The sequence below is a fragment of the Pleurodeles waltl genome, chromosome 1_2, assembly GCF_031143425.1.
Source record: "Pleurodeles waltl isolate 20211129_DDA chromosome 1_2, aPleWal1.hap1.20221129, whole genome shotgun sequence".
NCBI lineage: Eukaryota > Metazoa > Chordata > Amphibia > Caudata > Salamandridae > Pleurodeles > Pleurodeles waltl.
Window position 1 is genome coordinate 646,493,267 of NC_090437.1, and position 26,909 is coordinate 646,520,175.

The following is a 26,909-nucleotide window of genomic DNA, read 5'->3' on the forward strand; positions in this document are numbered from 1 at the left end:
TGCATGAAAAGAATTTGAGGTGAAAACCAACTGATTCAATAATTTAACAATAAGCGGTCGCTACAATTTCCTTCTTGGAAACAAAGGTGGAACAGCTTGAAAATAATGTGAGATCACAAAAGTGAGCCTGGGCTTGTTTAATTTGTCTGTTGGGGAGGGTTTAAAGACTTCGCACCAACAATTTGTCAATACAGTGGTTCTTGTGGGAATCAATCCAGTAACTGTAGCATTAAAGCAGTATGCCCACTAACTAAAGGGCCCGGAAGGGGCCTGCAACAATTCAGGTGGCATATTGATGGAAAGGCACAACCCATGGCAGACGGAGCATATCACTTGGGGGAGAGAGAGACCTGTCAGTGAGTGGACCAGAGTGCATATCTTTCCACCCCTGAAGTATTATACCTTAATAAAGAGACAAGATTTGCAACTGATCAAGAAGATGCTTTTGCCTTTTGGGCACAGCAGGTGTTTCAGCACAATGGAATAGTTCATATGTTCTTAATCCCACTTTCCGTAATGGTCTAAACGGATTAAGTGGCAAAGGATAGTGCAAGTTAGGGCTAATAGGCTCTGTTCTGAATTATTGTTGCTGCTGAAGTTCTGATTTGAAATTGTTCCCTGATGGAAGTTGGAGGGAATAGGAATACAGAGAATCTTGTTTATTTTTTCAGTGATCTCTTATCAGGGACTGACTACTCATGATTTAAGTGTTTTCCTATGATTCTCCCTTTCACAAGAATGCTTTGTACAAAGCATTCCTTGAAGAGGCCGTAGTATTCTATCTTTTTGATGGCGCGCAATGTGAAGGAAAATGATGCAAAGTTGTTCAACCAAGAAAAACAAAAAAAGATGAGTTGATTGCTTGAATAATTCTTTGCCAATTGTATGTTGGAGCAAAATCTAATCTATCATTTTATACACCATGTGGATGACTCTCAATGAATGTGATAACACCTGATGATGGACTAGTGGACAATAATTCACCCCAGCCATAGGCAATATATGTTTCTGTTGTGTTGCATGTGCATGGCAAAGAAGTGAGGATTGACTATTTCTTACTCACTGCTCCACTGCTACAAGCGCTATCTCACATTTCAGTTATTGATCATGGAATTTCAAAACACTCTTTAATTAGGGTTGACCCTGATGTGTGATTAAAATCACATCAATGGGGAATGCAAAGTTTGAAATATTGAATGAAGGATCAGTCCCCTCCCCTCACCTTCTTTGGGCAGCCAAAAAAGCCAAAGTTTGAGACCAAATAATGAGGGAAATGTCTATAACCAAGCACCATACCTTACAGAAACAGCAAAAGACATAACTTCCCTGTTGAAATAATACTGCAGGTGACTGATATCACCCTAACTAAAGAGATTAATAAAGGCAAAATTTGTGCTCAACTCGAATTTTGCCTCACAAGTGGAATGCAACACACAATCACATGAGACCACTTTTTTAGAGACATGTTAGTTGCCCATTCTAAAGCAATCAGTAGCAGTATTGTTGGAGGTGGACACAGGAAAGAAACGCGATCAAGGCACCAAAGCAAGATCAGCAAAAATTATTTAACTGGCTATGGAGTCACTTTTTAACCCTATCATCACCTTGATTAGATACTTTGAATATAGACTGAACAAATCACATACCAGGCCAAAGCAGCCTGTAAGATACATGTATACATGTAATAAAATCAATCAACGTTGTACATCTTTATATGCCCTTTGCAATCTACATTTTTCTTAAAATGATCGAGCAGTTTATAGAGCTGTTTGAGGAGTGGTAGCTTAGATGATGTCATCAATGCTATCATTTAACATCTAATGAATAATGTCATATGTGAGAACATAAGCAGTGCATGGCCGTGGTGCAAGCTATAATTAGCACCATAAACTTTAACAGGTAAATTTCAGTGTTTTTATTTGTTTTCAAAAGATAGCTTTTGTTATATTTCACCTAGCTAAAAGGTCATGTTATTTTTTTTTTTTAAAGGAATTTCTGTTTTTGTGTTTTGTTTTTAGCATAAAGTAAGATCTTATTATCATACCAAAGTATAATGTTACTTTAACAATTGTTCTTTTTCCAGTGAATTTATAAGGTTTTGTAATCTAATTCATCCAACTCCTCCCCTTGTCCTCCACTGAGCATAGCTTTTAACTATTCACAGCGGTGGATTGGCTCTAAGCAATGACCTCTGGCAAGGTACAAAGCGCAACTGTCCCCAGAAGCAGTCAATCGCCTGTGCACAGCTGCCATGTAGGGTTTGACCACAATGTTTGTCCTGTGGTCAGGGTCTGAGGCCGTCCCCCGCAGACCCGCACCCCACATTATTCCTATCTATTTTCTTTTTCAATTTTGATTTTGTTTTATACTACTCCGATACTCCCACAGTATCACAACCAAGCGTCAACTCTTGGCACAGCAGGCAAGTTTCACTCAAAGTTGCACAGTTCTGCAAAAAGATTCCTGCAAGAGTACCACAGTACCTCAAGAAAAAATTGTGCTCGGACAAAGAGGCAGACATCAGGCCCCATGTTAAAGCCTCACAGGTGACCACCACCAAGCAGGAACAAAGCCTATGAAGGATGCAGGTTGCTTGCCTTCCTGGCCTGGCTGGTGGTCAGGCCCTGCACCCAATCACCCACAGATGGCCAAACACCTGGTGTGCATAGCCTTCTACCATGCACAACTTGGGGTTGAATGCAGAGTGTGGCTGTCAAAGGGTGCTCAACTACCCAGAGAACCTCACCCCATATTTTTCCAATTTATTAATTTTTTTTCTGTTCCCGGTACTCCTATGGTACCACGGCCAAGTGTCACCCCCATGGTACCTCAGGACTGTGCAAGGTTCACTCAGTGAAGATTGTACAGTTTTGCAGTACATTCCAGGTCTTGCGGAGTGCAATAGTACATGTTGCATTATTTTTGGCCTATGTGACATCCTTCTGTGTCTCTACCAGGATTCAAACACATAAAAGGTGATGGGAGAATACTTGCAAGATGTCTAACCACTAGCAGTTGCTTTTGGGTAGCATTCCAACCAATCGATCTTTTGTTCACCATGGCAGTTCAGATTAGAACCAGTCATATGCAAATCATTCTCGTCCCTGCTCCAATAGAAACAGTGAAGCCTGAGCTGCCAAGCCAATGGCTCTTCATTCATGTGTAGCTTGGCTCCAGTGGCACAGTGAGCAAGAACCCAACTTCTGGACATACCCTTAGCCACTTGTTACTAGCACCAAGTTATACCTGGCTGATGTGCCCTTCATAGGGGAAAAACATTCCTATGTTGTTTGTGTTCCAATTCAGGTAGGACCTGGCCGGACAGTTTAGGATAGACTGTTCCCATTGGAGCAAAGTCAAGACTAATTTGCATATGACTGGGTCCAAACTGAGGTGGAATGGTGTGCAAAATAATGATGGACTGGGATGCAGCCCAGAGGCATTACCAGTGGTTGAGATTAATTCAAGCACTGCATTCATCAATTATTAGTGCCTTTAGTGTCTCTCCCCCATGAGTGCCAGAGAGTAAGGGAGTCTTTAACCTGTCCCCTTACACAGTTCTTTGACACAGGTCCCAATGTTCTGTACTGGGAGTCGCACCATTTGTTTAGAAGTAGTTGCCAGTCAAACAGATCATTCAGGCCTTTAAGATCTAAATGGCCGATGAGGAAAAAAGCTTCCTCAGACAATGGGATTGCTCTATTTTTTTATTTTATTGTACCACAGAGTGCAGAGGGACCAATGTTCCAGATATACCTATTTTTACCCTTTCATGACTACTCCAAGGATTTCCTTAAATGCACATTTTTCAAAAATATCTAATCGGATTTACACTAAATAATGAATACTTTGCGAGTAAAGTTCTGTCTGCTAAATTTGGAATAATCCAGTTCACCAGTTTTTTCTAGACCGCCTCCCAAAACTTCCTCTTGAAATTTACAGAAGAAAATTGTGTTTTTGGGTCTCCCCTCTTTTCTTGGTTCCTGGTCAATGGGTCACCCCAAAATTTTCCAGGAAGGAGCTGAGGTGATTAACTTTCTTTCTGGAAATTAATAAATGAAGGATAATTTTAGGTCATGTGGCTATAAGTAAAGGAAGGTGTGTGTGAGAGAGAGTGGAAGGAAGGCTCTGGATATAATGTCTTCCACTCATGCAGCGTATTAATAGGAATCCTTGTATTTTGTCAAATATATTTCTCTCTCAGGTTCTGGGCGTTCCTTGAACTCGGGAAAGCTGATAATCTCAAATTAGTAAATTTGGCTGAGATAAAAATCCTGATTTATGATTCATCAAAAGATAGCATTTCTAGCAATGAGACTAATGTGCAATAGTAGCTACCTAAAAGTAGTTAATGAATGATTTATTTCTGGTTTAAAAATTTTTATTAAGCTGATCTACATCTTCCACCTAGCAAAACCCAAACCAGAAGGCATCCTTATGATTCTTTCTCCATGTCTTACATTCACAGTTCCACCTTAGCATCATTATTCTTTGATGACAGAGCTTGATACAATTACGCAACAAATTGTACTACCAAATTTTAAGTTGGGAAGGTGTTTGGAGTGTCATGGACAGGGTTGCACCAGTGATTACCAACATGTAGCATCCCAACTTCTGTCTCATAATTAGTAACTGGGAGGCATAAATTGGGCCACTGGCAGGATGTCCCCAACTAAGGTTGAAACAGAGGCTATAGTGTTTATAGTACCTAAACTGTAACACATTTTGTCCATTGCAGGGACCTCTTATCGGGAATGTAACACTGCTAAGGGGAGCCAACTAAATATTTTCCTTTATAAAGAGCAAGGGAATAATGGTTTCAGAGACCATAGAAAACAGATGGGGTAATTGAACAGCACACCTCTTGATGAAGAACATTTTAGGGAATGCAGAAAAGCATTGAAGATGAATTGAAGAATCAATCATTCGTTTTGGATGACCATGAGCTACTTGTCATCACCCAGGTCAGATTTCACACTAATGATTCAAATACACACTTTTGCAGAGACAATGTGGTGGACACTGGAGGAGGTGAAAATGTGGAGACTAACTTTGCTGTCATTGCATTGTCCCTTCTGTAGTAGATCCGTCTGTCATCTGCTAAACTACCCATTTTTGTTTTACTGTTCCTCACTCCAAGTTCAGTTCCAGGTTACTGTTCTAGACACCCTTGCTACAACCTCAGATATTGTGAGTAAGAGACAAGCTACAAAAATATGTAGATGTATTTCTAAGTGACAGTGTATTGACAGTCTCATTCAGGATACCATGTGGCTTAAAGGTTCTCAACAAATATACAATGTGTGGCAGTGCTACTTTACATAGCAAAGAGCAATGCTAATCAGCTCCTCATTTTTTTATATTAAATGGAGCACCTAAGAATCAATGACACCTTAGCCAGACATTCAGAACTCATTACTGCATTGGATTTATTTCAACATATAATTTTAAAAGCGGGTTGGTTGTAACAATTGAATTTTACTAGTAACATTTAGTTTGCTTTGTTATGTTATAAGCATTAGTAGAGCGCACTAATTCAGAGGGCATGAAAGCGCTAGAAGAGACCCGGCAGGACAAACAAACTCTCATTCAGAGCCATGCTGAGTGAATAGCCATGTTTTCAATTGTTTCTTAAAGGTTGAAAAGGTTTCTGTGTCTGCAATGTGGGACAGCAGGGGGTTCCATCTGGCTTTGCAAAAACTTGAAACAGTTGCAAGTCTATGAGAGGAAGATCTAAGAAGTCTTGCAGGTACATATCAATTAAAAACATAGTATTGAGCTGTTCATTATTCTGCAGGTGATGGGCCCTGTAAACCATACACAAGGCTTTGAAAACAATTATCTTTCTGAAAGGAAGTAAGTGGAGAGCACGCAGACCTTCCCTCACCAATACCTGGCTACGGATATTCAGGATGAGTCAGACAGCTGCATTCTGGACAACCTGCAAATTCTTTACGCCTGTCATATCAGTATTCAGGTATAGGGAGTTACAATAATCTAATCGAGAAGTGGTAAGTGTGATGACAACCGCTTGATGTAATCCCTTAGGGATGAAAAGAAAGATCTTCCTCTAATGATATGAAAACAAGTGCTGGAAGTGCGACTAGTCTGGATATTGAAGCTTAAGGAGTTGTCAAACAAAATACCCAGGTTTTTGATAGATTTCACAGGTGTGGAAAGAGGCCCACACACCTCAGGCCACAAGATATTTGACCAAATTGAGTCCTGGACACTGAAAACCAGAACCTCTGTGTTTCTAGCATTTAGTTTGAGCGCGTTGTTGGTCATCCATTTCTCAATGCTGGACATGCATTGCCTAAAGGACTGGGCAACAGAGGTCACATAATTGGAGATGGACACAATGATTTGAGTGTTTTCAGTATATGACTGAACCTCAAAGCCAAAAGACTGAACCAGAGTGGCCAGGGGCAGCACATAGATATTAAAAAGAGTCAGGCTCTATGGAGTCTGGAGGTATCACCCCCAGGCACTCTCTCCCCTTACTCAGCATCCACGCTATGGTACCACTCCAGGTGGTCATGCACCACCTCCTCTCGTTGCCCTATGCTTACCTCCCCAACTGTGACCTCAACATCCCTATAGAAGTGCCAGATGTCGGAACCCAGGCTTGCCGCGCGGCCCACTGCTCCAACCCATATCATGCTATGACTACACCTGCTGCTATTAATACTATTTGTCCGGAGACGAGAATTTTCCCCACCCCCATCCTGGCCTGTACACCCCCCCCACCACCCTGTAGCCCTCTCTATATCCTACTCTGCCCCCCGAACTGGTGTCCCTACCACACAATAAAGTGGCCTCAGGGATATGATAACACAATGCAACCCTGACATACACCCCCTTGCCTGTTGAGGCAGCGGATCCTCGTTGCCCCCTTCCTGGCCCGAGCAGGGCTCCGCCTTCTTCTGGTTTCTTACCGGGGTCATAGCCACCACCTCACTCACTAAACACATAGCCCTGATTCTTCGGCCTAGCGGGCGCATTCGCTGACCATTCTTCCATCCTCCTCACTTTGGACCTAGGCACCTCCCCGGGACGCAGACCGTGGAGACTGAATATTTCACGCTACCGTACCCCTCAAGACAATACCCAACTACGATCCCAGGTCTCGACAATAAGAGTTAGGTCACCTCTCCTAGAACGTGGTGGGCAGCCACAAAAGTGACCCTCCAGGGCCAACTGATGTGAGATGCAGCCCTCACCAATGCACACCAATGTTTCCAACGAAAAGATCTGGAAGCACAGATATTGAATCACATGCACCTATACACCACAGACCCCTACCCTTTTAATTCCCGCAAGCTAGAGTGGGCCAAGATGGACGTCAACACCCCTTACACCTCTGAAGCGGAATACGCTCTCCAGAGATTGAGAAGGTGCCACTATGAACATGGGGAGAAGGTGGGTCGCCTTTTGGCAGCACAGTTGTGCCAACCGGAAGCAGCGCTAGCCATCCCATCTATACAAGCTTCCAACGGCGACATCCTCATCTGACCTCAAGATATTGTACACAAGTTTGCTGACTTTCTTCGGGCTCTTTACACTCTCGAAAAGAGGGAAGATCCCACACACCTCACTGCATTCTTGGCAGGCCTCCGTCTGTCCAAACTTGCACAGAAGGCTAGAGACTTACTGCAGGGAGAGATTAGTAAGGACAAAATAGCACAGGCCATTACCAAGCTCTCATACCACAAAGCGCCGAGCAAGGCCGGATTCCCAGTCAAATTCGCCAAATGGACAGGAGAAGACGTGGTGGATTCACTATACGAGGCCTTTCAGGACACAACCTCAGCTGGCACCCTTGGACTCATCGCCAACAGGTCAAGGACCCTTACTACACAGCTGATACAAACCCATCTCGCTCTTGAATAGCGATATTAAGATCCAGGCGGAGTACTGCCGGTCCAGTTGCGGAAGGTCATTGTAGGAGGTTAGGGTGTAGCGTTATTAAGGGAACAGTAAAAAAGAACTCTGTAAGAGACGTAATCTGGTTTTAGTGATGTTGTTATTTTATTGTCTCATTTATTTCAGTCACTTGTTTCTCATGAGTGCTACATAGTCAGTGTTCTCTTTGTTCTCGGTTCCTTTCATTGGTGTTTTTTGTTTTTCTTTTCCGTTAGTCTCCTCCCTTTGTTTCTAATTCCCTGCTTTGCCTTTCTTTCAGGAGTCTTCTCTTCGGTGAGACGCTCCCCGTCGTCCGAACAGAACTGGAAGCACCACCGGGAAAAAAAAGTCAGGAGAAACAAAAAAGGTATGTGGTTTATTCAGGGGCTTCTGGGATAGGTTTAGAAGGGACAGTGTAGCGTGGTGGGTGATGGGACAGAGAAATCCTTAACAGATGCCCAAAATATCACCAAATTGTGGGGTATTTCTTTGTGCCCTCAAAGTTATTCTTCTGATCTTGATCAGTGAGGCTGTTAGCTTCACAACCCTCATTGGTGCACGTTAGTGAGACACTCAAACAAAGCCAAAAAATAATAATATTTAGTTCTTTATGTCAATGGTGCTGAGTTGACTTTATTAACTTTTACCAGCACTCATCCCCACACCACTCACTTTCTCCTCCCGCACGAAAATTGCGCTATAGGGATTTCGGAGGCAGGTACGTACGTGTGATAGCCACGTCCTTCCAGGCACGTGGCGGAAAAGTGGTCCTGTACGCTGTTTCCCCATCCATGTCTCTGGGTCTTGACCTCCTGCGGCGTCTCTTTCGTCCTCCAGGTTCAGTTGCTCTCCTTCTCTCTCCTCTCCATCTTCGGTCTTTCTCTTGGACACTGCCCACGTCGGAAGTTCCTCCTTTATTTTCATGGTAACCCGGAGATCCGGGTTTGTACAGTACGCTTCTGTTTTGCTTCGCTCCTCGGTGCCCCCGGGGCATTGGTTGATCGGCCCGGGTCGATATCAGTAACCAGGGACCTTGCGACCCAGTTACATATCTAGAAAGAGACTGTTTGAGTTCCTGGTCCCTGGGGTATCTTGACAGATAATCAGCAGTACACAGTTGATTTCCCGGGAGGTGTTGCACCTGAAAAGTAAATGGTTGCAGTTCCATAAACCAACGTAGTATGCGCAAATTAGTATTCTTATGTCGGGACAACCAAGTGAGGGGAGCATCATCGGTATATAGCAAAAACGGGTGTCCCAGCAGATAATACTGAAGATTTTCAATGGCCCGTTTGATCGCTAGACACTCTTTTGATTATGGGGTAGCGTTCTTCCCAGGGTAGGAGTTTGCGACTTCTAAACACGATGGGGTGGTTGTTCTCAGCCTCATCTTTTTTAAACAATACAGTCCCTATTCCCATGTCAGAAGCATCCGTTTGTAGATAGAATTGTTTACGGAAGTCTGGGCAACGTAATACTGGTTCGGTGGTAAGTCTTTTCTGTAGGACGGAATAACTGTGTTGTCGGGCAGGAGTTAGGCTTGTAATCTTCCCGGGTTGCCCCTTTCTTAAGAGATCGGTTAAAGGGGCAGCTAGTGTGGAATAGTGTGGGATAAACCTTCTGTAGTAACCCACCAGACCTAGAAAGGAGCGTAGCTCTTTTTTCGTGGCCAGGGTAGGTATTCAGAGGGTGGCTTCTATTTTGCTAATTTGGGGTTTAATCTGACCCTTTCCTATATAATAGCCAAGGTATGCAATCTCGTTGCATACTAGGTGACACTTTGAAGGGTTAGCATGGAGTCCTGCGTTTTGTAGCAGGTGGAATATTTTATCTAGGTGAGCCACGTGTTCTGTCCATGATTCGCTATAGATCACTATGTCATCGAGATAGGCGGCAGCATAGGTGCTGTGATGCCGCAACAAGGTATCCATGAGCCTCTGGAAGGTTGCTGGGGCCCCATGTAACCCAAAAGGGAGTACAGTAAAGTGATAGACGCCTGATGGAGTGGAGAAAGCCGTTTTCTCTTTGTCCCCTGATGACAAAGGGATTTGCCAGTAACCTTTAGTGAGGTCCAAGGTGGACATGTACTGGGCTTTTCCCAGCCGTTCAACCCGTGGGATAGGGTAGGTGTCGAATTGCGATATAGTGTTTAACTGCCTAAAGTCAATACAAAATCGGATGGACCCATCCGGCTTAGGCACAAGAACGACTAGGGAACACCATGGACTCACAGAGGGTTCTACGATACCCATCTGTAGCATCTTCCTCACTTCTTGCTCCACTAGTTGCTTTCGGGCTTCTGGGTTCGATAAGGCCGTAGGCGAACGACCTTTCCAGGTTGGGTTATGATTTGATGTTGTGTCAAGGTGGTCTTCCCGGGGGTCGAGGAAAATAGCGATTTATGCTTGGTAAGGAGAGAACTTAGTTGTTCTTGTTGGCCAGGTAGGAGGGTGGTGTTTATATGGGGTTTTTCCGGGACTGCCTCCTGACCTGTTGGACATAACCCGATTTCTAGTTCTTTGACAGTGTTTCCGAGAAACCCTGTTGTCAGAGTAGGGGTGGTATCTTCAGGTTCCTCCCACTTCTTTAATAGGTTTATATGGTATGTTTGTGTTCTTTTTGGGTTTTCTGACAACTCAATCGTATAGGTTACAGGAGTTACGGTCCCCAGTACTCTATATGGACCTTGCCATTTCGCTAATAGTTTGTTGTCCGAACTAGGTAGTAATATAAGGACCTTATTCCCAGAGTGTAGCTGTCTGAGCTGAGTGTTCTTGTCATTATATCATTTTTGTTTGTCTTGGGCTCTCTTGAGATGTACTCGCACATCCTCCCATACTGTCTGGATTTAGGACTTTAGTTGTTGGGTGTACTCTAGTAGGGCTTTTTCTCCACCCTCTTCTTCCTCCCACAGCTCTGTGGCCATGTCTAAGAGGGTTAGGGTTGTCGACCGAAAACCAACTCAAAGGGACTATGGCCTGTAGAGGAGTGTACATGAGTCCTCATTGCATAAAGGACCAGGAGTAGCTTTTTGTCCCAGTCCTTCCCTGATTCGGAGATGCTTTTCTTCAAAAGGGATTTTAGTGTACGGTTATACCTCTCCACGAGGCCGTCCGTTTGGGGGTGATATACAGAGGTACTTAAGTGTTTCACGCCTATTATCTGACACATCTGAGTCATCAGATGTGACATGAACGGCGTTCCCTGATATGTTAGAATTTCCTTGGGAAAACCTACTCGCGAAAAGAACCCGACCATGGCATGTGCAACACTTTTGTTGGTCATACTAAATAGCGGTATAGCCTCTGGGTATCGAGTTGCGTAGTCAACTAGGACGACTATATAGGTTTATCCTTTGGAGGAGGGATTGATGGGCCCACCAGATCCATACCTATGCTCGAGAAGGGGATGTCGATAATAGGCAGTGGATACAGGGTGCTCTCTTTTTGGTCCCTGGGTCTATTAACTGGCATCTAGGACACTGTTGGCAGAATCGTTGGATGTGTGAAAATATCCCAGGCCAGTACAATCGGCGCAACAGGTATTCTTCCATCTTTTCCCTTCCAAAATGCCCTCCCCCCATGTGACTGTGCTAGATGTAAGGCTTGAATGCAGTAGGGTTCTGTAACCACTAGCTGTTTCTTTTCCTGATTATTTTAGTTTGTGATCCTATATAGGAGGCCTCTTTATACAAGAAATTAGGGACCCACCTCGCCCGTTGTCTCGGAAGTGGCTGATTTCCAGGCATGTTGGAGGGTAGAATCCTCTTTGGCTACTGCGGAAAGGGGGAATAGAGGTAACTGCTATCTTTCTTACATCCCTCCTTTCGTTGTTCTCTTCTTTCGAGTGATGCAATTTATTTTCTTCTCTTTTTTCCTTCTTACCGGGTTTGCACCGGTCTCCCCCCCGGACTTGTGTATTCTGGCGAAGGGTGCTTCCTCCCACCATCGGTCCATCTGACCTTTGCTTTGTGTACTACCAAATAGGTCAGCAAAATATGTTTAATCGGTGCCCACGATGACTTCCTCTACTAAATGGTTGATGACTCCCATCTCTATTACATCTCGTCGGTACTCCCATTCAACTGAGACAGAGACCAAATATAGGGACAGTGTTCCTGGGTATTTGAGTTTTGAGGTCCACCAGGTTGGCTCTAATGATGGATTGACTGCAGCCGGAGTCAACCAGTATGGTAGTGTTGTGTCCATTAACAACCATGTCTTTCATATACTTCGAATTCTCTTTTCCGGTATAAATTACTCTTCCACGGGTAACACTGATTTCTATGGGTTCTGGTTTCTCCTCCTTGTGGGGACACATGCGGACAATATGACCCCACTCTCCACACCTGTTGTACTGGGGTTGTTGGTTAGGATTTTTCTCATTGAATCTGGGAATAAAAGTCTCCTCTGGGTTTTTCTGAGGTATAGGACGGTAGGAGGATCCTATAGGCTGACGGGTGGGGTTGGTTCCTTTTGATGGTCCAGGTCTAAAGTCAGCAGAAAAATGGTATGTACACGCCAGATCTATTGCTGTAGCGGTATCCACATTGGATTGCTGTTTGATCCAACTGCTGGTGGCTGACGGTAAAGGTTCAAAATGGAAGGTATCATCCTGCGTAGCCTGCATGGCCTGGACCTGCTCTATGGAGCAGGGGATGCCAGAATCCGAGCTGCTCACCTGGTATTCCAAGCCATGGTGAAATCCTGGCAACACGTTCATTGCTTGTTAGGCATGGACACGCACCTCCATGAGCATTCGCCAATCTGGGGCAATGCCTGGCTTTGTATAGGGGGTCAGATGCTGGACTGGAGGGAATGGTGCGATGCAGGTATCACACACTTAGGACAGATCGTTGCCAAGCCTGGAAATACATAAAACTGCAACACTGCCTCAATCACAGCTTGGGGCCACGTCCTTGGTCCCTACCATCCTCCCCGGAGCTCTCTTATTTACGACTGTGGGGTTGATACCGTGGGGTGATGTCAGGCCTCCATGCACTCTTGATTCACCACTTTTTCTCTCTGTCCCTCTTAAACACACTCCGCACCTCCTGGCAAGCAAAACTTCAAACAGAATTCAACACAGAGGCCCGTGACCGCGAAGCAAGGGAAGCGTGCATGAAATTCTGCCGCTTAAAAACACTCCATGATTAGTATTGGACACCTGTCAAACTGAGAGCAGTGGGCCTTTTGCCCCATGCCCAGTGTTGGTGCTGCCCACTGCAAGTTGGTACATATCGTTTGTGACTGCCCTTCTATCACACCCTACTGGGAGGCGGTGGGAAGGTCTCTGCAAGAGATCCTTCCTCTCCAGGCCCCACACTTGTGCTCCCTTATGATCTTACACAAGACCATGAACATCCCTGAGATAACCCACGCACAATCTTGCTTACACCACAATGAACTTGCTATGGCTAAACTCCGGGTCCTTTGCCACTGGCGTTCCCGAACGCCCCCCACTCATGACAAATGGCTCAGAGCAATGTACCAGATGGTGACATATGAACGCACCATTTATAATTTACAAGACAAAGTGGATGTCTTTCTACAAACCTTGGTGCCTCAAATCTTGGTTGGCTCTCTCACTACTCCCCTGCTACCACACTAAGTAGGGCCCTGCTATTGTTCAGCAGGCATGCTCTACCCCTATTCCATCAAGCTTCTTTACCCTCTCCCTGTTGACACATGGCGCACCTCCCCGCTGTGCCTAGGAAGACTTTGTGAAAATCACCGCCTCACCCCTGCGGACAAGACACCTGCACAAGATACCTGCCCCCTCTCTTCTTGCACCAGGAGCTGTCTCTCATCCCCCCTGATTTCCCCCCTCCCGCGTATACACTCATCCATACTCTCCCCGTCTAGTCTTCCGCTCCGCCCTCTCAGAATCAGGTACCCAAGCAGCCGCATATGAGGTGTCATTGTACTGCCACAAATTGAGCTCCAATTACACAACCCTGTTTGATGCCTCTTACTTTGCTGTACTGGATATACCTTTTGTGGCCATGCTTTGATTATGTATTCAATAAAGAATTACAAAACAAAACAAAAAAAAGAGGCAGACTCAGCATGGAGCCCTGGGAGGTCCCCACAGCTAACCACATGGACTGTGCCTGTGAAGAACGAAGATAGTAGATGGAGGGCAGGGCCACCACCCCCAATCTTCTCCAGCCATTGAATAATCTGTGCTGGCCATATGTCAAATACTGCATACAAATTGAGCAATAACAGTATGGCTGCACTCCCTTGGTCGACATGGCAACGGATGTTGTCAGTTACTGCCACAAGTGCGGTCTCCGTGTTTTGACCTGACATAAAGCCATTTTGTGAGGGATCCAGGGAACCTTGTGTTTCTATAAAATTTACAAGATTCTGATTTAAGAATTTTTCTAAAGCTTTAGCTGGCAATGGGAGAAAAGAGATAGGGCAATAGTTCTTAAAATCGTCGGGATCTGCATTGGGTTTTTTCAATTAAGGACTAAACAAGGCTCATTTCCAAGGCATAGGAAAAATGCCAGATTGTGGAATACACCTGGAAGTAGTTTTCAGAAAATCAGCAGTAGGTTTAGGAGCAAAGTGAAACATTTTGGTAGAGAAGAGAGCTAATGGAAACCCGGATTTAATACTCAGGAGCAACTCCTTAGTCTGTTGAAGAGAAATTGTGGGAAACTCCAGCAGTTTTTCTCCAGAGAAGCCCACAACAGAGGGTTAGGAGCCTGCATCTGATAGAAGGTCAATGAGGTGTATAGGTCCAGAATCCTATTTTTGAAGAAAAGTGCCATGCCATCACAGAAGACTTGGGAGGTAGGAACCTGGTTCCGAGAAGGGAAAGAGGCCAATGGTCTTAAACTAAAGTTTGGAAGACTTGCTTGCTGTAGTGATTTTATCTGTGAAGTAGGCAATTTTACTGGAACTGATAGCCATTTTATATTGTGACAGCATAGTTTTGTGCTTAGCTTTTCCAGAGAGCTTTCCCCTCAGCATTGAGGATAAACAACCATCTGCAATCTTGCAGGCGGCATTTCAAATGCAACTTCTTAAGTTCAATCAAAAACCAGAGTGCAGATTGTTTAGTCCTGAACTTTATTTTGGTTCTTAAAGGGACCAAGGAATTTAAGGAAGAGGAAACCCAGGTGTTGAAACTGTCAGCAGAAAAGCCCAGAGAGAGCACCATGCTGTTTAGATGTACAAAGGGCTCATTCAAAATTAGCTATGGTGATTTTACTCCTGTTTCTATGGGTAGTAAACTTAGCAGGGGTTCTATTGACTTTAAAATGGACCAAGGGAAGACTGAGAATAATAATATGGTGGCCCATCCAGCTTAAAGGGTGAATTCTATTAATAAGTAGGTCAGGGTGATTAGAAAAAAGTACCATCAAGGGTGAGCCCTGAGGAGTGAGTAGGCATCCTAACTCTCTGGGACAATTCTAGGTTTTTCACTGACTCAAGCAGAGAAGCAGCATCCATACTAGAGGGATCCGAAAAATGAAAGTTAAAAACCCCTAGTATAGTGGTGTACCCATAATTAAGGTAGGGTATAATAATCTGTCCCCATGATTAAAAAAAAAATCATCCCTAGTGCCAGGAGACCTGTAGACTAGCATTCCCCAAAAAGCATCCTTGGCTGAGAGCTTTATTCTGAAAAATGCTGCCTCAGTACTATCTTTAATATTGAGGGATATCAAATCTAACTTGCAGCCAAATGTAGTCCAAGCAATAATGGCAAGTCCCCCCCATCCATCGGGCCTTGCCTATAAATAGAGTAGCCAGGAGGAATAGCATCAATAAGGTCTAATTTCCTTATGCTGGGTTTATATGAGTTTCTTTCCTTTGTAACTGAGACATTCAACGTTTGTTTTTGTTACCCACACAAGACAGGTCACAAGCCGGGGTTAAAAATTGTGATATTAAAAACATCTTGATCCTTCAATATCTTTTTTTTTTTTTTTTTTAAACAGACTGTGCCTGTTTCAATACTTACATCTTGGTCCCTACCTGTTTATTTGTTCGTCAGGATGGGGGGGTGCCATGGTTATGTGGAGCATCCAGGTCTTTAGCTCCTTAAAGGCAACTACAGTTTAGTAGCAGGTGTTACAACATAATAAAGCCCTTCCTGTCCAAATCCTTGGTGTGAGATGATGCCACTATACATAAGACAATTCTATAACACACAACGTCCCTGACTGATTAATTTAAAGCAAGACCCTCTATGTCAAGAATTCTCACACAAAGGACATGGTCAATGTTTAGGTGAAGCAGCTCTTTGAGCATTACACAATAATTTTAGGATATAATATTGGTTTGCCAAAATGTCATAGAAAAAATATCAACTGCCGTAATATTGTGAAGGTAAGGATATATACGTACTCTTATTCTCAAATACATATACCATGATGAGGTTTGTATCTTCAAGGTTTCGAAGATATGGAATTGAGAATTGTCAATATCTATCTAAATCCAGACTTATCTTTGATATTATGGTATTTACAATTTCTGATATTATGGTCCTTAATATTTAGGCTATGACATTTTGTCAGGATGATATTTTTCTATTCTAGATTGCGGCTAACACCCCTAGTGGGCCCCTTTCAAATGATTTAGATCTTTTAATAGCCCTGGTCTGGCTAATTATTTGACAGAGAAAGTGATAGTTTAAACCTCGTAGTGCCCTGAGCTACCTTGAGTGAAGGGTTGGCATTCAAACTGCAGAACCAAAGCAGATCTGATCCACTGGATCAGAGTTGTATCTCATCTTGGCTTTTCTAAATCTCTTGGAGTAAGTATCCTTTTGCTGTACAGTGCACTTTAAAAATGGACTGACAAACTGTCCACATTACCAATGTGTGCATAGCTCATTCTTAAGGAACCCTTTCATACTTGTGTTCACTTAATTACAGAGGCTGGATTTTAACTAAGTGGTTTGATGATGAAAGTATCATAATGTGAGTGGATGGCATGTATGGGAGATGAGAGTGGGATGAGTGGGACTGACAGATTGGGAAAGGGACAGAAAATGATGGCAAAGCAACCTAATAAGTAGCAATGACAATCACAATATAACAGAAGCAATAATTTATCCTATGTAGGAGTAGCAGATTCTATACCTGTCTTGTCATTTTGTACCACAGCAGGTGGAATTGCTACACCTGGTCTCAAGAGCCATTACCATAGCAGCAGAAAGTTGAATTAAAAGCTTTGGCACCTGTGTGCTTGTCTTACGTTACATTATGTCCATTTCACCTAAAGACACAACAGCAAATAAAAGCCTTTTAAAGAGCAACAACATGAAATGAAGGCTAACCTGTGTTCTCATCTAGAGATAAACTCCCCCCAGTCCTAAATTTGTTTGCACCCCTGCATTCTGCTGAATTGACATGCATTGAAGTGCAGGTATAATAACCATTGGCAAAGCCAATAGGTCTCAGAAATGCCAACAGGAGCCTAAGAGGGGGTGTGGGGAATATAGCATTAGTGAAGGAGAGCTTGGTGATTTTTACACTGGACGGCCCCTTTAAGAGGCTGCAGGAAACCACAAGGAATGTAATTATCTTCGCTTTTAAAAGTACACGTCCATGCATGCAGGAACGGCCCTTGTTTGCCATGTTCATACCTCCTGGGACTTGTACCTGCTGTTTCAGAAGCTTTTCTGTTTTTTGAATTAATAAATATATTTTTAAAGCAATCCAGGGTTGTTCCGTGGGAAGCCAGTAAATATGCACTTTATAAACGTGACATACTCCCACAGCGAAACCATGACACTGCTGTGACCTGTTGCTACCGCCTTTCTCCATATGCAGCCAATACTGGAAAGAGCAGCTGGAAAATGGGATGGGATAATTAATTAAAAAATAAACGGCAAACAGAGCGGATTAAAACCCAATCTCTCCCGAGGAGGGCTGCTAAATGAAGAAAAAAGAAGTCCCTAAATTGGTAATAAAATAAGGGATAGTGGAGGGATTGTGCACTTAACCTGTGGTCTCAGGGAGGAGTACACAGATGAAGAGGCATGCCAAATGCATGGCAGGCACATATGGTGAGAAAAATTGGGAGAGCAATGATGGAGCAAGCCAACAGCAAGCCTAGGTGTGGGCTGTAAGCCCGGAAGTAGATACAGCATGTCTCGGATCCAGACAGCGCATGTGCGCTGTCTAGAGCCCAGACCTAAAAATGGTCTGATGCCAGAAAAGATGCCAGGAAGAGAACATGAAGGTATAAAATGTAAACTTGAAACCTGAAGATTAAATAAAGTAGAGAGGAACTAGTATCAAATGGTTTACAAAAATGCAGTGAACATGGTAAAAAAACATAGCGAAAGATCTGTAGGAGAACAACGGGCATGTCACAGTGTGAGCGTGACAGCGTTTGAATATACTGAAATTAGGCCAAGGAGCCAGAGCTTCAGAGACCTTTTAAGTTGTCACACACCTAAAAAAACAAATTCATCTGAAGTCTGATGTATTGCCAAAGGTGAAAAAACGTGGGTGAACAAAGGGAATCCTCACAAATGGACCCAGAAGCATTTTGAAAATACAAATCTCTTCTCAAGCAGAAAGCCAGCCTGGACCCAGGCAAAAGAAGGCCCCAAAAGTAGAGCAGAAACCCTTCACATGAACAGGGAAAAGCATGGCTGAGAAGTAAGGGACTATTGAGACCAGGCAGCAGGAAAATGCAGGGGTGGGTGAGAGGAAGAATAACAAACCCCGGAGTAAGGGAGAAAACAGGCATATTGGAATGAAGAAACTAGATCAAGTGGGGGAACTGGGCATCCAGATCAAATACAAGAGTGGATGTTGTCTCTCTTGCATGGTGTACTCCTGCCCAGTCATGCACCCTGCTATGTGTGCCTAACTAGGAGTATCTCAGAGTTTGGCCCATGCCTCAAGGGGGGAGGGGGGTAGAGAAAGAGCGAGAAAGAGAGAGAGAGAGAAGGAGAGCAAGAAAGAGAGTGAGTGTATGTCTTTCTCTCTTTCTCTATCTCTCTGCAAGAGTCCTGTACGTCACTTATTCTGGACCTGGAAGGAGGAGCTACTAGCACGATATCAATAGCGGCAGAGCGTAAAGTGTCCTTTAGAAGTCGGTCAGCCTTTTGTCTCTCTTCCTAACCACTGTAAGGTGGCGCTGTTGTGTCTCTTTTGAGGGTGCTTCAGTCTGGAAATGACTTTGTTCTAAGAAGCATTACTGTAGACAGCAGGTGAAGATAGCCTGATAAGAACACATGGAACGAGAGCCAAGCAAAATAGGTTCTAATAATGCTGACAGATAATGCACATCCCCCCCTCATCTGTCATTCATGTACAAAAGTGTTCTAGTTCCCATTTCTCTTGGACCAAGGAAGGAGTGTGCCACAAAGAACCCAGAGGTCTACTGCACAACCAGAACTGGAGTTTTCTTTGTAGTTAGAGGCTGGCAATCTCTGCAGCCGCGCAAGAAGGCTTTCACAACTGCTAGAAGACAAGAACCTGCAAGTGCACGCGCACGCTTGAAGTATTTACTCTTTAGAGGAATGCGTGAAGCAGCTGCTAAGTGCCACCTAATAACACCCGGGGCATCCCGTGACAGCACCAGGATGAGGGCACGCGCTGTTCACCAGGCAATGAACAGGGTTTACTTCAAACGGGGACTCACACAAGTGATTCAATGGGACTGGAAATACTGGCGAGTGATGAGTGACACCGCAAGCTTTATGTGGCGAGTGATGAGTGACAACGAAAGCTTTATGTGGTGAGTGATGAGTGACACCTCAAGCTCTTTGTTTTGAAAGATACACATTTTGTGACACTTTATCAAGCACAGGTTTGGGATAACAAAGGTTATTGCATTTCTATCTTGAGCAAATGTAAGTAGCCGGTGTTTGTGCTGTTTTCGGCTTTAGTCACTCTGAAAATTCCTCATCTGGGAAAAACTTTGCGTCGCTAGATAGCGTTGCCATGGCAGCCCCATGCATTGTAATATGTCCGTTGTGCACTGCAGACAGGCTAGCACATGTGCCTCTCAGTATGTTTACAAGTAAACATCACATCAAAGCTCTGTGCTTGCGAGAGCGTTACTAAACGATTTCAGATGTAACTCATTGGTTTGTGACTATAATTAAATGTCATCAACGCTTAATGTAATGCTTTTTACTTCATTTCAGGGTGTGCGATGGAGCAAAAATTAGGTGAAAGCCTTTGGAAATGTTTAAGGGTTCCGTTAAAATAGAATCCCAAAGTTATTGGTGTTCACAGAGACAGGTAAACATTACCTGAACACACTGCAGATAGCCAGGACTGGGAGGCATCTTTAGTCAAAAGCTGGGCGCGTTCATGCAAGGCTTTGGAACCATTTATCTCCTTGCTTGTTTTGAAGGCCTATGGCTCAACACCAGTGATGCCAGCTGCTCCCAGTGAAAATTATGCCAGCTGCTCCCAGTGCCAGTGATGCCAGCTGCTCCCAGTGCCAGTGATGCCAGCTGCTCCCAGTGATGCCAGCTGCTCCCAGTGCCAGTGATGCCTGCTGCTCCCACGGTCACCCCTGACCGCCATTAACCACGCACAAAGAATGTCAGCTTGTGTTCTTCCTACATACCTACACCCTGGGCAGCCTCAGATGTGCATGGTTGCCTTTCCTGCTCTATCTGCCACTAAAAATAGTTTATCCTTCACGTTAAATCTTTTCCCAGCCGTGGTCATGTGAAGCAAGCAATATTCAGGTGTGACGTTTGACAATTAACTATTTTAATAGAGTTCGGTGCAGATCCAGAGAGACACAACTTTAAAAGGCCTGGGACTCTTGAAGGGGAGTAAGAGTTAGGACAGCTAGGAGAAAGCTGGAGACTATGTGGGATCCTTCAGTTGTGCACGAGGTGGTAGCATATTAGAAGGAACCGCTGTCTGATGGAGGTGCTCCTGAGATTACTGTGATGCAGAGCGTCAGTCTGCGGTCCTCCCTAAAACTGTGATGCACAAGGCATCCTCCCTGTGTTTCTTCAGTATTTTCCAAATTCTACTCTAGCCTTGTCTGCTTACAGCGGGTCTATAGAGGCTCGAGTGACATGGTGGCACTTTATAAGGCACATATGATGGATTTCACATGGGGGGTTCAAAAGTGGCCAAGTGAGGAGAGCTACTTCCTATGTATGTTTATGTGACATTATTCCCTACACGCATACACTGACACACACTATCTCTCTCCTTTGCACACACAGCACATTTTCTACAGCAAGTGACCAAAAAAATAACAAAACGTGTACGAATACAATTGGTTGTTACAAACATGGATGAATGCTTTGCTTCTGCTACCTATTTACTTCCATTACTCTTGCATTACCTCCTCTTGTCTTCCTCTTCCCAGTACTTACTTAGAAGGCTGTCGTCTCAGTGGCTAGAACATGGTTCTCTTTTTTTTTTTTATCAAAACATACAGTGTCACCCATCAATGCCCCACTCCAGCCCCAAACAATCTACCCCACTCCAATCCCAAACAATCTACCCCCCACAATTGGCACCCCACCTTAGAACACCACTGTGATAAAGTAGCCTCTTTCTAGCATGGTTACCCCCACTTTTGGCCTGTTTGTGAGTGTGTGTCAGTGTGTTTTGCCTGTCTCACTGGGATCCTGCTAGCCAGGACCTAGTGCTCATAGTTTGTAGCCTAATGTGTGTGTTGTCAGTAGTGCTTGACTGTGTCACTGACGCTCTGCTAACCAGAACCTCAGTGCTATGCTCTCTCTGCTTTTAAATTTGGCACTAGGCTAGTGACTTCATTTACCAATTCTAATTGGCACACTGGACCCCCCCTTATAAGTCCCTAGTATATGGTACATAGGTACCCAGGGCATTGGACTTCCAGGAGATCCTTATGGGCTGCAGCATTTCTTTTGCCACCCATAAGGAGCTCAAACAATTCTTACACAGGACTGCCATTGCAGCCTGCATGATATAATGCACACACTATTTCACAGCCATATTCACTGCACTTAAGTAACTTATAAGTCACTATGGGGGTTATTCTAACTTTGGAGGAGGTGTTAATCCGTCCCAAAAGTGGCGGAAAAGTGACGGATTTACCACCAGCCGTATTACGAGTCCATTATATCCTATGGAACTCGTAATACGGCTGGTGGTATATCCCTCACTTTACCGTCACTTTTGGGACGGATTAACACTCCTCCAAAGTTAGAATAACCCCCTATATGTCTAACCTTCACTTGCTGAAGGTTAGGTGCAAAGTTACTAAGTGTGAGGGCAAACTAGCAAAGGTGCCCCCACATAGTTCAGGGCCATTTCCTAGGACTTTGTGAGTGCGGGCATGCCATTACACACGTGCACTACATGAAGTCAATACCTATGTGTAGCTTCACAATGGTAACTTCGAATATGGCCATGTAACATGTCTAATTCCCAATCTGGTATTGGGGAGCCAATTTTATGCATCCTGGGGGCTCCACCGTGGACCCCCAGTACTGCCAAACCAGCTCTCTGAGGCTTGCACTGCAGCTATAGCTGCTGACACCTCACAGACAGGGTGTGAGCAGCTCAGTCCCAGGAAGGCAGAACAAAGCATTTCCTTTGGGAGCAAGGTGTTACACCCTCTCCCTTTGGAAATAGGTGTTACAGGCTGGATAGGGGTAGTCTCCCCCAGCCTCTGGAAATGCTTTGAAGGGCACAGATGGTACCCTCCTTGCATAAGCCAGTCTACACCGGTTCAGGGACCCCTTGTCCCTGCTCTGGCGCGACACTAGACAAAGGAAAGGAGAGTGACTACTCCCCTGTCCATCCCCACCCCTAGGGGTGGTGCACAGAGCTCCTTCAGTGTTTCCCAGACTTCAGCCATCTTGCTTTGCAAGATGTGGGGGCACTCTGGAGGGCTCTAAGTGGCCAGTGCCAGCAGGTGACACCAAAGACCCCTCCTGAAAGGTCCTTACCTGATAAGGTAGCCAATCCCCCATTCAGGGCTATTTAGGGCCTCTCCTGTGGGTTCTCTTCAGATTCTACTTGCAAGTTTCCAGCAGGAATCCTCAGCAACTACTACTTCATCCTCAGACCTCCGATCATCCGCAGCCTAATCCAGGAACCGCTGCAACAGCAACAAAGTATACACAAGGGACACTTTTCTTGTGCAACTGCAGCTCCAGCCAGCAATTGCAACAGATTCCATGGTATGCACGCTCTGAGGACTCCCTGCCTTCCCCCTGCACCAGAAGGACCGAAGAAATCTCCAGTGGTGTGACAGACTCACTCCCCTGCTCACGCAGGCAACTTCTAAGTCAAAGACCGGTTCTCTTAGACTCCTCTCACAGTGACGAGTGGGCTCCTTGGAACACAGAGGGTGGACCCCATCAACACAGACTGTCCTGAAGTCCTGCTGTGGCAATTCGGAGGAGGAAAGACCTTGCCTTCCCTCAGAATGATAGTACCCCTGTGCACTGCATCTTCTTCACCTCGTGAGGCCTCTGTGCACTATTTACAAAATTCCTTCATGCACAGCCTGGCCCACATCCCCAGCACTCTATCCTGCGACGCTAAACTTGCTGAGCTGATCTCCGGCAGCGTGGGACCTTCCTTTGTAGTGCTGCCCCCACCGCACTTTGCACCTCCTTTGTCCCAATGTCCTAGGACACCCGTGGGTGCTATCTGGTGCTCTGAGGGCCACCGCTTCCTCCTCACACAGAGTTGAGGCCCCCAGGTCCCTCCTGGGTCCACATAGCCTCTAGTTGACGCAAAATGTGACTATGCCGGAATCAAGGCTTGTTGGAGGAATCCAGCGCCAAAACTGGCCTGCATCCAACTTCACAACGTGGGCCATCCTTTGCATCATGCAGGAACCTGCTGGCATCTTCCTAGGGTGCATTTCTGCAGTCTTCATCCAACCAGGGACTCTTCTTTTGCACCCTTACCTGGGTTGGCAGGGGCTCCTGTCCTTCCTGGAACTTATTTCAACTTCTGGACTTGGTCTTCTTCTTTTCCAGGTCTTCAGGTCCAGGAATCCACTGTTTATTGTTTGCAGACTTGGTTAGTTCTTGCAATAATTCCAATCACGAGGTGTAGTGTGTCCTAAGGAAACCTTCAGTACTTTACTCCTGCTTTTCTGGGCTTAGAGTTGGGGTAATTTACTTACCTTTACTGTATCCTTACTCTCCCAAGGATTCTGCACACACTACACTTGTCTAGGGGTGAATTCATGATTCGCATTCCACTTTGTTAGTATATGGTTTGTGTTGCCCCCAAGACCTATTTTCTGCCATTGCATTCTATAGCATTTCCTATTGTTTGCACTATCCTATGTCTAATTACTTGCCCTATGTTGGTGTCTATTGTATATACTGTGTATAATACTTACCTCCAGAAGGAGTATTTCCTCTAAGATAGTTTTGGTACTGTGTCACCCAAATAAACTACCTTTATTATTGGTAACACTGAGTATTGTCTTTACTTGTGTATAAGTACTGTGTAGCTATAAGTGGTATTGCATGAACTTTGCATGTCTCCTAGTTCAGCTTAAGCTGCTCTGCTATAGCTACCTCTATCAGCCTAGGCTGTTATAACACTACTACATTTCACTAATAAGGGATAACTGGACCTGGTATAAGGTGGAAGTACCCAAGGAACCCACCACAAACCAGGCCAGCCTCCTACAACCACCATACAAGAAAAACTTTAGGTGGTACATCCTTCTCAGTTCAAGCAGCCAAACTATGGAATTCATTACCCCCAAATATAAGATCCATGGATAACTATCTTGTCTTCAGAGGACTACTCAAGAGTTGGCTCTTTCCTTCATAACCACCATAATCAAACAGCAATGGACAGTGTATGCCTGTGTTTATAAATATTCTTAATCTGAATATGTGTATATTCTAGATATGTATAGCTCTTTAGCAAATATGTATCGCTACTATGTCATAACAATAAATTACACACATACTCTTTAAACCTGTTTACAAAATGTATATTTACTCACAATTAAAATTGTATATGTATGCATTTACTCTCTTGTAAGGTTTACTGTGTCTACCCATCACCATGTGTCATGCCTCTATCAATCCATCCTCCATCCCCGCTCTGACTCATTCCAAACCCATTCTACTACTTTCATCTCCAAAATAACCCTGCCTAAGTGCTTCCCTCCTCTTCCACATCTAGCTCACCCAAACCTCACTTTACTACCATGATCTCCCAAACACCCCTAATAAATTCTCCCTCATTTATCTCACCTTGACGAATCCAAATCCTCTCCTGATACTATGATCTCCCTGACCCCTTCCACAGACTCTTCCCTCTTCCATCTCTCCTTTACTCATCCCAAGCCTCATTCTATTACTATAAACTCCCAATCAACACTTCTGGATTCTTCCCTTCTTTATCCCTCCATTACTCCAGTAAATCCAACTAAAAAACTGACTTATCGTCTGCTAAAATTAACTCATAAAATAAAATACTAAAACTGAACTCATATTTCCCTATACTAATCCACCACTAATTCCTCTTCGGGTCCGGAGTAGCGTGCTACTCTCTGAAAAGCGCTTTGATGCCTCGTCAGGGGTAGAAAGCACTATATAAATACTATTACAATTACAATTACCCTACTCCAATCTGTCCCACTCCAATCCAAAACAATCTACCCCACTCCAATCTGGCCCGCTCCAATCCAAAACAATCTGGATCACTTCAATCAAAAAAATCTCCCCACTCAAATCAAAAACAATCCCTCCACTCCAATCTGCCACCCTCCAATCTGCCCTATTCCATTCTGCCCGGCTTCAATCTGCAACGCTCCAATCCAAAACAATCTGCCCCACTTCAATCAAAAGCAAACTGCCCAACTCCAATCCAAAACAATCTGCCCCACTGCAATCTCCCCCACTCCAGTATGCCCCACTCCAGTATGCCCCACTCCAGTATGCCCCACTCCAGTCCAAAACAAGGAGCCCCACTACAATCTGCACCACTCCAACACTCCAATATGCCTCACTCCAATCCAAAACAATCTGCCCCACTCCAATACACAACAATCTGCCCCACTCCAATACACAACAACAATCTGCCCCACTCCAATACACAACAACAATCTGCCCCACTCCAATACACAACAACAATCTACCCCACTCCAATACACAACAACAATCTACCCCACTCCAATACACAACAACAATCTACCCCACTCCAACACACAACAATCTACCCCACTCCAATCCTGCCCCAAATCGGAGAAAAACCGTAGCCCAAACGTTTACCTCATCCAGTTCTCCCACAGTTAAATCATGCAGTAAGGCACCCCCTAAACATCAATTAGGAAAATAAAACCAGCTCAAACAAGTAATAAGGACCATTCAATAATTCTTTAAAATATAGCTTTCCTCCTTCAATTGGCTGCACTGTGTATCATGACAGCTACTATGCAGTGCTAACATTGTAAAGTATGAGGGATCTATTGCTAATTTCAAAAACACTAAGATTCAGCACTCTTTAATGTCTTTCCCTCATGGATTTACTGAAAAGAGAAAGCAATCTTTTTTTTATTGTTTAGTTTTTTGTTTTTTTCACAGCATCTCACGTTTAACTAAATTCTTTATTCAGAACTCCAAAAGCTAGCATGACCTATTGGCTTTGTCTGTGTTTGTTTATAACAAGCTACTATTACATTTCCAGTGTTCATTAAATAGCACAGAAGCTCAACCTTTGGTGTGTGTGCCTGTTCACCAGTGGCGCTTGAATTAACAGTAGAGGTTGTAGCACCCAGGATAATGTGCTGCATGTCTAAATTCTTATACGGTCCTAAAGGCGAGACCTATTGGCTATGCCAATGCTTGTTTGACATGCTTCTTTGTACTTTGGGTTCAACAGATAACTTTTTTTTTAGTCCACTTCTTTTTTCCCATCATTTTAGGTAATGTCCACCGAGTTCCTACAGTTATGGCTTTTTAATGTGCACTTCTGCTGCTACTTTCACCAGCATCCTCCATCCCTCTCCGAGACAGCTGATCTTCTAAAATCATAACCTCTTGAGCCATCTTTGAGCTAGCAATTA

The 26,909-nt window shown here is 44.3% G+C and overlaps 1 protein-coding gene across 1 annotated transcript in view; it reads right to left on the reverse strand.

Moving 5' to 3' along the window:
- The window catches only part of MGAT4D (MGAT4 family member D), a 625,903-nt gene that overhangs the window by 390,123 nt on the left and 208,871 nt on the right, over positions 1-26,909 (reverse strand). The gene's annotated exons all lie outside the window — the stretch shown is intronic.